This window comes from Pygoscelis adeliae, unplaced genomic scaffold (assembly GCF_000699105.1).
Source record: "Pygoscelis adeliae isolate BGI_AS28 unplaced genomic scaffold, ASM69910v1 Scaffold174, whole genome shotgun sequence".
NCBI classification, from domain to species: domain Eukaryota; kingdom Metazoa; phylum Chordata; class Aves; order Sphenisciformes; family Spheniscidae; genus Pygoscelis; species Pygoscelis adeliae.
The window spans coordinates 4,342,453-4,352,688 of NW_008824676.1; the positions used below are offsets into that span (position 1 = coordinate 4,342,453).

Genomic DNA, 10,236 nt, shown 5'->3' on the forward strand with positions numbered 1-10,236 from the left:
GTGAAAACCAGAACTTACTTGTCATTGAGACTTCAGTTTATGGGTTTTAGTTTGCTTTACCAGTCTGATTGCCAGATGGAGCGAGTCCTGTTTGGCTGGCAGCGCCATGTTCCTCCCCAGCCCTACATGATACTAACCCCAGTTTCTGTGTACGTGCATTTCACACAGTATTGCTCACGGCCCTTTTTCTCCAGAACATTTGTGGCTGTTCCTGAGTCACCGCAGTTCCAATCCTGCCGTGCCTGCTCAGCGCCGTTCAACGGAAGGCTTCGGAGGCTGTTAGCAGTGCTGATGTTTGCACTGCTGCCATAGGAGACAGCCTGGCAAGGGGGGGGGGGAAACCTCAAACACCCCTAATGAAGCCTAGGACAGGTAAGAGAAACTCTTTTTGGCAAGTGAGCGGTTTTCAGTGAAACTGATTTTCTCTGGCAATCACTGGAAGCAGCTAAGGGATCACTGTCAGTTCACATGTATTTGTATTTTCCGTTCAGTTTCCCAGAGAAGCTGGGGATGTGGTTTTATGCCACCCAGGAGAAAACGGACACGTCGGGGTTTTTCATTGGGAAGATGTTTAGGATTTTGACTTTTAAGCACGCGTGGGTTATTTATGTATGCCTATTACACTATATCTTAAGTTTAAATTTCCCAGAAAACCACTTATCAAGCCCGCAGGTCATATTCTTCTGATGTGGAAAGCTAAATTGTCGTGGGATTGGGAAGACAAATTAGGGAAGAGAATTGGCAACACAGCTGGTAAATCACTAGCCAGCTGTGTAACTGCAGTCCTCTCCAGCAGTCTAGGGACTGAGGCTAAGTCAGGCGAAACTCCAGTCTCCTGAATTTCACCCTGTTCTTAAGAAATACAGCTCTGTTATCTGTGGCTTATCTCGGCTTTGGCATGTGGAATTAAGAAGGCGTTTTAAGTTGTTCCTTTATCCTAAACTCTTGGCTTCTACATACTAATAAGCAAGAGCCATTTTCCACTTCTTGTGACGGGACATCAAGGGGTGTTTTTAACCTCTGATGTTAGACATATACTTGTTTCACAGAAAACTGTGGGGTAGATGGTTATTTTAGTCAGAGCAGAAAGAACCTAGGTGAGTAAGTGATTGCTTCGGTACCCTCTAAAGATTGTGAGAGATTTTATATTCAATTCCTTCAGTGCAGGATCAGGTTGTACACCAACCAGAACTTTCCTCAGGTCCTGTGGCTGTCACAACAACTGTGTTTCTTCTCAGGACACTGGACAGGATGATGGTACCGTCTACAGTCCTGCTTCTCATCTATCTTTTTGGAAGGGCAGCCAGAACAGTTGTCTGGTCAGCTCAAACCAGCCAAGTCGCATACTCGCTGCATGTCTTGGTCCAAGAAATCCTGGGAATTCTCTATAGTGGAAATCAGGAGTTAATATTGGAATGATTTGTTGATTCTTTCCATGTAGATCATGCTTCCTATTTCACTTCACATGGTGTGACCACGTGTATATTTTTGTTTAGTATCTTGTGTGGTCTTCCTTCACTTGTGCAATGCTGGTGGTTTTGTTGATACCTCCAGTAAAGGGCAACGTTGTTGGGTCCTATGCGTGTTGTGGAGATGTGCCATTTCACAAGAACATGGATACCTTTGGAGAGCTGTGGAAGCGTATGGCAAAGTGGCATTGTTTATTTGCAGGTGGAGCTGGGAAAATATCAGAAAACACAACTGAGAACCTTTTCTGCTTGCGAGGATGACATATGGGTCTGTGCATTCCACCACTTTGAATGGTGTATTTATTATATTCAGAGTTTTCCTGGTGTCATGATTTATTTAACTATCTAGTATAAAACCTAACTGATCAATCTGAATTTCTGCTAACAAAATCAGATACTTAGACGCTGAACTGTCAGCCAGTAAGATGAGGAGACAGCCTCTAAGCGCTGTAGCATGAGCTTGTGTAGCTGTAGCTAACAAAGCCACCTGTGCGTGCTACAATCAGATAAATGTTTTTCCCGATGGAAGCATTAGAAACACATTTGTGTGCTTTTTCATGCCAAAACAGAATTTACTTTTTACACAGTGACTTAATGGCTGCTACATTTCAAGAGTTCTTCTGATGGGCTAAATCCTGGAGGTATGAAGGAGATGAGTTGGTGGTGTGGCCAGGGCATCTCATGTGACATATCAATATGGTATAGAAGTCAGTAGGGACAGCTTTGCCTTTCCTCCTAACACAGGTAACAGCATTTCTACACCTCCCATTATAGGTATTTTGATAGAATTCATGTGAACAAAGGTCCTTCTTTTCTTTAAACCTATCTACCTTTAACAATTTTTGAACTATTGACTAGTTTCAGCCCCATATGACAGATGAGATAGAGATGTTAATAGCTCCTGCAGTGTTAATTTGCTGATGCTAATATTTGAGCCCACCCCCACTGCATACCTGTTAGTTTATACTCAAGCAAGCAAATGGTCTCTGGATAGGAAAATGCAGGTGCAAAAATGCAGGTAGTGTGTCCTACATACAATACAGGCTAAACTGCATCCAGTTTGGCTCCCTGCACCCAATACACTCCTCCCGTATGCGTCGACAGGCCTTGAGCTCTCCCATATCCCGCTGCTGTCTCTTGCCAAATGCCTGGCTCACATACCACGCCCTTGGCATCCTGGTACAAAACACACCACTGGCATGCTGTTAAGCAATCTGCTCGCTATTAGTAATTTATTTCTTTTTTTTTTTTCCCCTTAAGATGTCACAGGAACTGAGTGCAGAGGGCACACTTGAGGGACCTGTGGAGATCAAGGCCTTGTGTTTCATTTGAAGAGACGTCATAAGAGTCACAGCTTTGCTGCTCAGATAGTCTCTTGGCAGGAATATAAGGATTGAGCAATATTACTTTAAGTTTTTAAAAAAGAGCCTATATGAAAGCCAGCTTTGGTGCTGCTCAGTGCAAGTATCTCCACTGTGATCTCAGGTCTACGTGAGGTGCTGCAGCGGAGATCCCTGTTTAGTCTCCAAACGCACGATGTGCAGAGGTGGTATTGGCTTTGTAAGAGACCACGGGGAGGGAACCCCCATCAGTGGGGTTGCCCTCACGACCAGAAAAACTTGCCCAAAGATTTTCATCAGGTGCCAAACCCCTGGACTTTGCAGATCCTTGTGGAGCAGTTTAGCTGGAGATAGTGCAGGTTATGCAACATGCAACCCGTTCCAACCACCTGTGTGGCAGCAGGGTGTTGGCATCTCACCGCTCCCTGACATCGCATACTCGTGTGGCTCACTGTGCTCTTGCAGCTCAATTTTGGGGACATAAACCTCATTCCCGCAGCTCCCCATGGGAGATAGGCGCTTTGGTCTTGCAGCTCACTGTTGGAGAGAGTCACCTCTGTCCCGCAGCTCATCCTTGGAGACACGCTGCACCTTGGTCCCACCGATGTTCACTCTGCAGGAGCCACAGTAACAAGGAGAAGGGACCATGTGGGCCCTGTTTGAGGTGACATGCAGAGTGGCACCCTGACCTCATGGAAGCTCTTCTAGAAGAAGAGGGCACTGGCTTGTCCATAGTAGACAGGGAATGCTTTACCAATAGGATCTGGCAGTGCAGATTGAGCCCGTGTAGCTGGTAGGTATGGTATCCACAACTCTGCAGGGATTGCCAGGGTGGTGGCGATTCTCTGGTCCGTTGAGATGGGGACCCAGTGAGTGATGTGCCGGAGTTAAAGGGCTGGCAGGCAGCCTTGTAAAGACCTCATCAATCTGAACCCGCCCATGACTGCTGTTTCCCCGGTCCAAAGTCTCCTCTCCATGGGGGGAAGAAGGGATGGTGGATGAGGTCAATGCCTGGAAGGGTGTAGATGTGTAGGCACATGTCTGTTGCAAAACAGCCATGGAGGGCTGTGCAGTGTGGCCTGTGCTAGTGAGTGCACTGGGATGGGAGGCCGAGGAGGCCTGGGGCGGTGGGAAGTGCACTGGCATGCTCCCGCTCATCTTTTCTGGGGGTGCAAATCATCTGTTCTATAGGACCCTTGTGAGCAGCTGGGAAGCGAGCCAGTTTGCTCTGTTTGACCCTGAGCCCAAGGTTGTTCTCGGGTTCAAATAGCAAAGTGAATATAAATGTACCCAGAGTCACTATGGGTGGAGTTCATCTAAGATTAGGTGCTTATAACACAGGCGTCTGTTTTTATAGCTATTTTTATAGTCAGCGGAGTACTAGTAAATACAAACCACAGGGTTCAGGCGTGTTTCATTTTTCCCTAATGTGGGATGAATTGTACTCTGAGCTCTGTTGACTCTGTCTCCTGTAATGGGAGCCTGGGCAACTACCACAGGTGGGTGAATCTACAAAGCAGGTGGAGTGAGGTGAGGTGGATCTCACCATGAGTGCCTACAAGGCCGCTGAGAACCATCAGCTGGGCCGAGGAGAGTTTTGCGGAGGGATGGACCGAGCGAGCTCAGGCCTGCCTGTTTGCTGGCTGCTTGGCGTGCAAGCGTTCACATGCGTGGCTGCAGTTCGGACACAGCGCAGACTGCCCTTTGCTGCCAAGAAACTTGCGTAAAAACTGTGGGGAGAGAGGAGATACTATCATGGGGTCTCAAATTTAGGAGAAGTTGAGGAAGCCTGAGGATCTTGCAAGGGCACAAAGGAAGTGGAGAAGAAGGGATACTGTAGCTATTGAGACGGGGCACATAGGGGATGGTTTCAGACCCTGCAGGGAACCAGGCTCTCCCAGAGCAGCTGCCCCAGGGAACAGCTTGGTTGCCTCTATCCTGTGTCAGAAGCTTCCATTTTCCCCCATTCCCCTTTGATGTGGTACGCAGCATGGCAGCTGACTGTCACCGTCTCTCGGAAGTTTGCTCTACTGAGGGGCAGTGACTCTGTTCTGCTGGGTTTTTAGAAATGTACTTGTACACCATGAATCTCTTCTTAGGCTCCTGGGTCTGTCTCTTTGGGTGTAGCCATAAGACTGGGGTCAAAGGCTTTGTGATCCCTGCAGTTTTCAGAGCTGATTCAGAAGCATAGCTTGTATTTAAAAATAATAAAAAAAAGTCAGCAGAAGGCTTGCGTGTAATTAGCTCCGTTCTCCCAGGAGAGAATTGACATTCATTTCTCACTACTTCCAGAAATATTTGGTTTTGTGAAATGTTTTTTTCTTTCCCTTTCAACATTTTTCTGGTATTTTCCTGTTGCTGAGTTACCTTGAGGTGGGTTTTGCCGGTAAGCTCTGTTTCTACACCAAGAGGAATGGCTGAAGCTTGACTGACGCGTTCATTTTCAGCATGAACTTCCATGAAGCCTTTTCATGGGTGCTGTTGAAAAGTGACTGTCTGGTTTGCAGTAGTGGCAGGACAAAATGATTCTTGCAAAATACTATTTCATCTCCCTTTGTTTAGGGACTGAAAATGCAGATATTGGGCAGAAAGAAAGAGGGTGTAATTCTGCAGTTGTTGATCCTCGTGCAGTGAACTGTTTTGAGCAAGGACTGAAAGGCGGAATGTGAAAGAGAGATCCTACCAGAAAAAAGCTTCCATCCAGTTGTTGGTTTCGAGAAACACTCCTGAAGACCATCTTTATTTATTTGATGGCACCAGTTGAAAAAAGAAACATTGATGTTGTAATGTCTGTGTGTGTACATGTGTTTGTTTTGCAGCTGGAACAGTTTTAACTATCGGAAAACAGCTACATCCCACTCTGCGCGGTCAGGATCATGCACTTACCAGGAACCATCTTCAGAGCCCTTCCAAAAAAGGACATTTCCAGCATTGATGTGAGTGTGGGTGGAAGAGAAAGCAGCGAGTGAGCATCGGGGGGTTCTTGTGCCCGCAGAAGGCTTTGTCAGATAAGGTGGGTCACATTTTCCACATTTCTATTCTCCTTGTGTATTCAGCCTTCTGCTGCACGAACCTGGATGCACAGGTGGTGGATGCCATCCTCGTGCGTCCTGTTCATGACCAGTGAGCGCTGGCTGGGACCAGTGCTGGAGCATGAGTACAGACAAAAGGAGGAAGGTGGAAGCCCCTTGGCTTCCTTTGTCCTCAGGAAGCTTTGATGTTAACCTCAAATCCAGGTCAACCTCATGAGACCGTGTATGTTATAAGCTGTAATGTGTAGTTCTCTGGAGCAGGTAACATCTGTAACAATTCTCCAGAAAGCTCCACCTGCTTCTCAGTCAGGCAAAGGACTTCAGGTTCCCAGGACTTCTTGCTTCTGGAGAAGTCCTGGGAACTCCTAAAGCTGGTGTGACACCCCCTTCTCCTCCATCCCAGCATTTTCTGCCCTGTGTGAGCTGCGTTGTCACGTATCGTCAGTCTGCCACAGTTTGGATCTGTTTCCTTACATGCAGTGAATTAAAGGCTCAGATTTCATATAAGAGCAGCTAGAGGTGGTGTGAATGCTTGCAGTCGTAGTGAAATCGGTGATAGGCCATCCTGGTCAGCATACCTGTGGAAGGCAAAGCTGAGACACTGACGTATGTATATGTAAAGTAAGACCGTGTCTGGAAAGCATCTGTTAAACTAAAGAAACACAGCATAGCAACCCATGCTGAAGGAAGCTTTGTGGATCTGAAATGGGATGACACAGATGATGATAGAGGAAAGCCGCATTTTTTAGGAGCCAGACCTATGTGTGGCCCTATGTGCACAGACCCCTCTCCCCTCTTTGGGATGACTATTAATAGCATGGGGTCTGGCCAGCCCAAACTCAAATGGTGTGTGGGTCTGTTTGGTTACTGCAGAACTATTTGGCAACTCTGGGTGAATGCCCCTAAATAATCCTGCTGGCACCAGGTGTTGGAGAGCTTGAGGCTTTAGAAACTTTTGGGTCAAATTTACTCTTGTTAAATAAACAATGGGTGTTGATTAGATCATATGACAGACCAACCGAGCACCCTTTCAAATACTGCAACTCATTGGAGTTCATTTTTGTGTATTTAGGTACTCAGAATCCCTAGAAATAGTTGCTTTGGTGAAAGAACTATTAAGTCTTTTACTCATGCAACTATATATACTTTTATATGCATGGCCCTGCGCACACGGATAGGAGGATTTTTGAGGCTGCTTAAAGGATTTGGATGCTCACTTTGTTTGGTTTAGTTGGAGACTTGAATCCCTTAGGCAGATTTGAAAATCTCAGCCATAATTCTTTGCTTATTTTAGTACATCAGGGCAAGACCTTTTCCCTGTTAAAATAATTTCTAAGTACTCCTTTCTTGCTGCCATAAAATAAAAATAAAAATGTGTTTAAGTGGAATTTTAAGAAGTGTTTGTTTCTCTAGACGTATCCATTTGTCTTACTCATTTGCTGTTTTGTTTACTGAGGAAGTTCTTAAGTCACAGTCTGTCTATATTTTGTACTGAGTAGAGTAGCAAGGAGCTTGTCAGCACTAAACATACAGATTTATAAATGCCTCTTGTTATGATTATTTATACAGCTTAAATGTCCTGGAAAGGTTTTCTCATCTTAAATCTCTCAGCAGTACAATTACATATCTGGCCTCCAAATATATGTCAGGAAAACATCATATGGCCCTGCCAAATGCAATACCTGCATATGCACGCGCGCGTGCGCGCGCACACACACACACACACGGTATTGGTTTGCAGCGGGGGGAAAGAAGCGAGGAGTGAAATATGTAAACAGAGTTTAGTAGGTGAAAGGCTGCAGGGGCCACGTGTGCTCTGTTTACGTGGGTCCCGAGCGGGAAGCGCTCATGTTGCACAGGCAGTTTTGTTCGGGCAGGAAGAGGAGAGCACAGCCTGTCTCGGTGTTGCTTCCGAAGGCACCTTGTTACGCTAATCCCCGTGTCTGGCGAGGTCGTGCTTGAAGCTCGGAGGAGCTGCAGCGCAGGGCGTACCGTCCCGGTGCCCTCTCAGCTGCTCTGCTGCAAGTAAACCATCAGCCCCACCTCGGGGGAGGCCAGTGCAAGCAAGGGGCTGCTCTTCAGGTCTTCTCCCCTGTTGTCTCCCACGCGGAAGCAGCTGTGGTCAGGTGGACGCCAGCCTCCTTGCCCTGTTAGTCAGGCTACGCAGTGCGGTCTCGGGCTGCGCAGGGTCAGCGTTGCCTTTCTGAGCTGCCTGGGTGATGGAGGAGGTGAGCTGACGGACTGCAGTATGCTGGAGCAAGCCCAAGTGTGGGGGAAATGAATCCATCCTCAGACCTGACTTGGATCTTGTTGCCACTCTTTTAATATTGGGTTTGACTTCTGGTTTAGAGTGACATTTTCCTGTTTTACGCCCACCGAGGAGGGGATTTCCTTGGGAGTAACACACCAAAATAAACAGAACTCTGTGGAATTTGCTTTTACTCAGAGTGAGCAAGGACTGGCGGTGCTTTAGGCACACATGAAGGAAGATGCAAATTAAAGGGTTTAGACAGGTTTTTAAATGTTACTTTGCCTTCCTGCGAGTATTGAAGTGCCATGGACCTTAGATTTTATTTTGCTTGCAAGTGCTGGAAATGATGCAGGTGTTTTGTTAAAGAAAATGTTCACAGACCATTGTCCCCAGAAGTTTATCAAAGGCTTTTTTTTCCCCCTGTTTCCTCTCCGGCTTCAAGAACAAGAGCCGACAAGTCAGACTCCAGGCCCTGGAAGGACCGCACGCCCCGCAGCTGGCCCTGCGGCAGGAAGAGCTGACTACTCCCATGGAGTGCCAGCCACCTGCCTGGAGCACCAGCACCTTCTCCTATGCTCATACCCTATAGCTTTTTTTTTTTTTTAAATTGTGGCCTAGGATGTGGCCTGGATCACGCTCAAGAGAGGAGCCTGTGGCCATCCCAGACGGCTGTGGTACCTGCTGTGGGTGTAAGCCCCTCTGCAGGACTTGCTCTGCCGGGCTGAGGACGTGCTCCCTTTGCACGCTCCCAGACATGCTCTGGTTGGACTCTGGTCGAAGAGGAGTGGCCATAGAGCAGGCTGGAGGCGTCTGCCCCTTCCCCAGGGCTGGCCCTGCTCCCTCGGTGCCCACCGCAAGAGCAGCCACGTGTTCTGTCGGGGCGATAGGGAGTGTCTGGCAGCTCCTCTCCGCCCTGGGTGGGAGAAGTCTCTGCTGTGGGCTGAAAGCACCGACAGCAGATGCAGGGAATGACAGCTCGGTGGCTGCGTCCATCGTCCTTCAGGAGCGCCTGCAGACCCGGTTGGTTACTCATCCACAACTCGTGCCAGCTCTGGAGAGGCCTGAAGGAGACGGGCAAACCACCACGTCACCCTCCTCCTTTGCTGTTCCTCTGCGGGCACAGGACAGCCTGTGAACCACGGTTGCGAAACCCCATGATCACTGATTTAAAAAAAAACAAAACAAAAGCTAGAATCATTTAATAGGCCTGTCCCTGCTCATCCTGTCCTGTGATTTACAGACAGCACAGAAACTTCAGATGAATTATGAACTAGGTACCAAGCCAAACACTAGGCTTTCATCTGGAGCATTACAGTTCTGCTGCTTGCTTTTATCAGTTTGCTCAACAGGGCAAGAGAGCACAGTGCAGAAGCTGAATTCCTGTGAAAAAATTAACAATCTACTTAATGCTGAAACAATGCCTTCCGACTTGCTGTCAGGGCCTTCAGCTAGTTTGAGCTTAGCTTATTCCAGACCAGGCTGCTTTATATGTCATGGCGCATGTCCTCAACTTCACCCTTCCATTGTACGGCTTATCTGAAACCCTGCTCCTGGGATTTGCGGTCGTTCGTTCAAAATTAAAAATGAGACAAATAACCTTAGGTCTTAATTGAGTGCATAATCAGTAGAAGCTGGGAACTGTACTGGGTAAAGAAATGACTGGTTTATCGAATGTCTGTCACGAGGACATGCCGCAGAAGTGTCCCAAAGCCCAGCGTTGTGTGTGTGTGTGTGTAAAACATAGGTATAAACAGAGGGCTTGCAAGACAACATGTTTTAAGGTGAAGTTGCTACAGTATGAGACAAACCCCAGAAGCCCGAAGGGACAATGTCAATGTGAGTTTGGGGGATCTTAAGTAGTCACTGGAAAGGCAAAAAAAATGCACACATAGAAAGAAAATGTGATCGTGTGGGAACAGGCAGCTGAAGCGAGCCCGGCTGCCCTCTCTCCACACCCTGCCAGTGCCAAGGGCAGCACACGGGGCACAAGGGCTCAGCCCACGGCACAGGGAGCCTGCGCCAGCTCCTGGAAAAACCTGGCGCTTCAGGGGGGAAGGTGCCGCAGTGAACTGCGGGAGGCTCCGGCGTGGCAGGGAGCAGCGGGGGCAGGGCAGCCCCCCTCCCCCCCGGCCCCCCTCCCCCGG

General features: G+C 47.9%; 1 long non-coding RNA gene across 3 annotated transcripts in view; it reads left to right on the forward strand.

Moving 5' to 3' along the window:
- The first annotated feature begins 200 nt into the window (after nucleotides 1–200).
- LOC103916137 overlaps nucleotides 201–10,236 on the forward strand; it is a 13,651-nt gene continuing 3,615 nt past the window's right edge. The window contains exons 1-4 of one of the 3 annotated variants that reach the window (XR_663569.1): nucleotides 201–372; nucleotides 1,672–1,737; nucleotides 2,057–2,213; nucleotides 5,629–5,822. This is a non-coding gene — a long non-coding RNA (uncharacterized LOC103916137). Of the gene's footprint in view, nucleotides 373–1,671; nucleotides 1,738–2,056; nucleotides 2,214–5,159; nucleotides 5,196–5,628; nucleotides 5,823–10,236 lie in introns of those variants that run through there. The other 2 variants (XR_663568.1, XR_663570.1) reach the window with 2 other exon arrangements.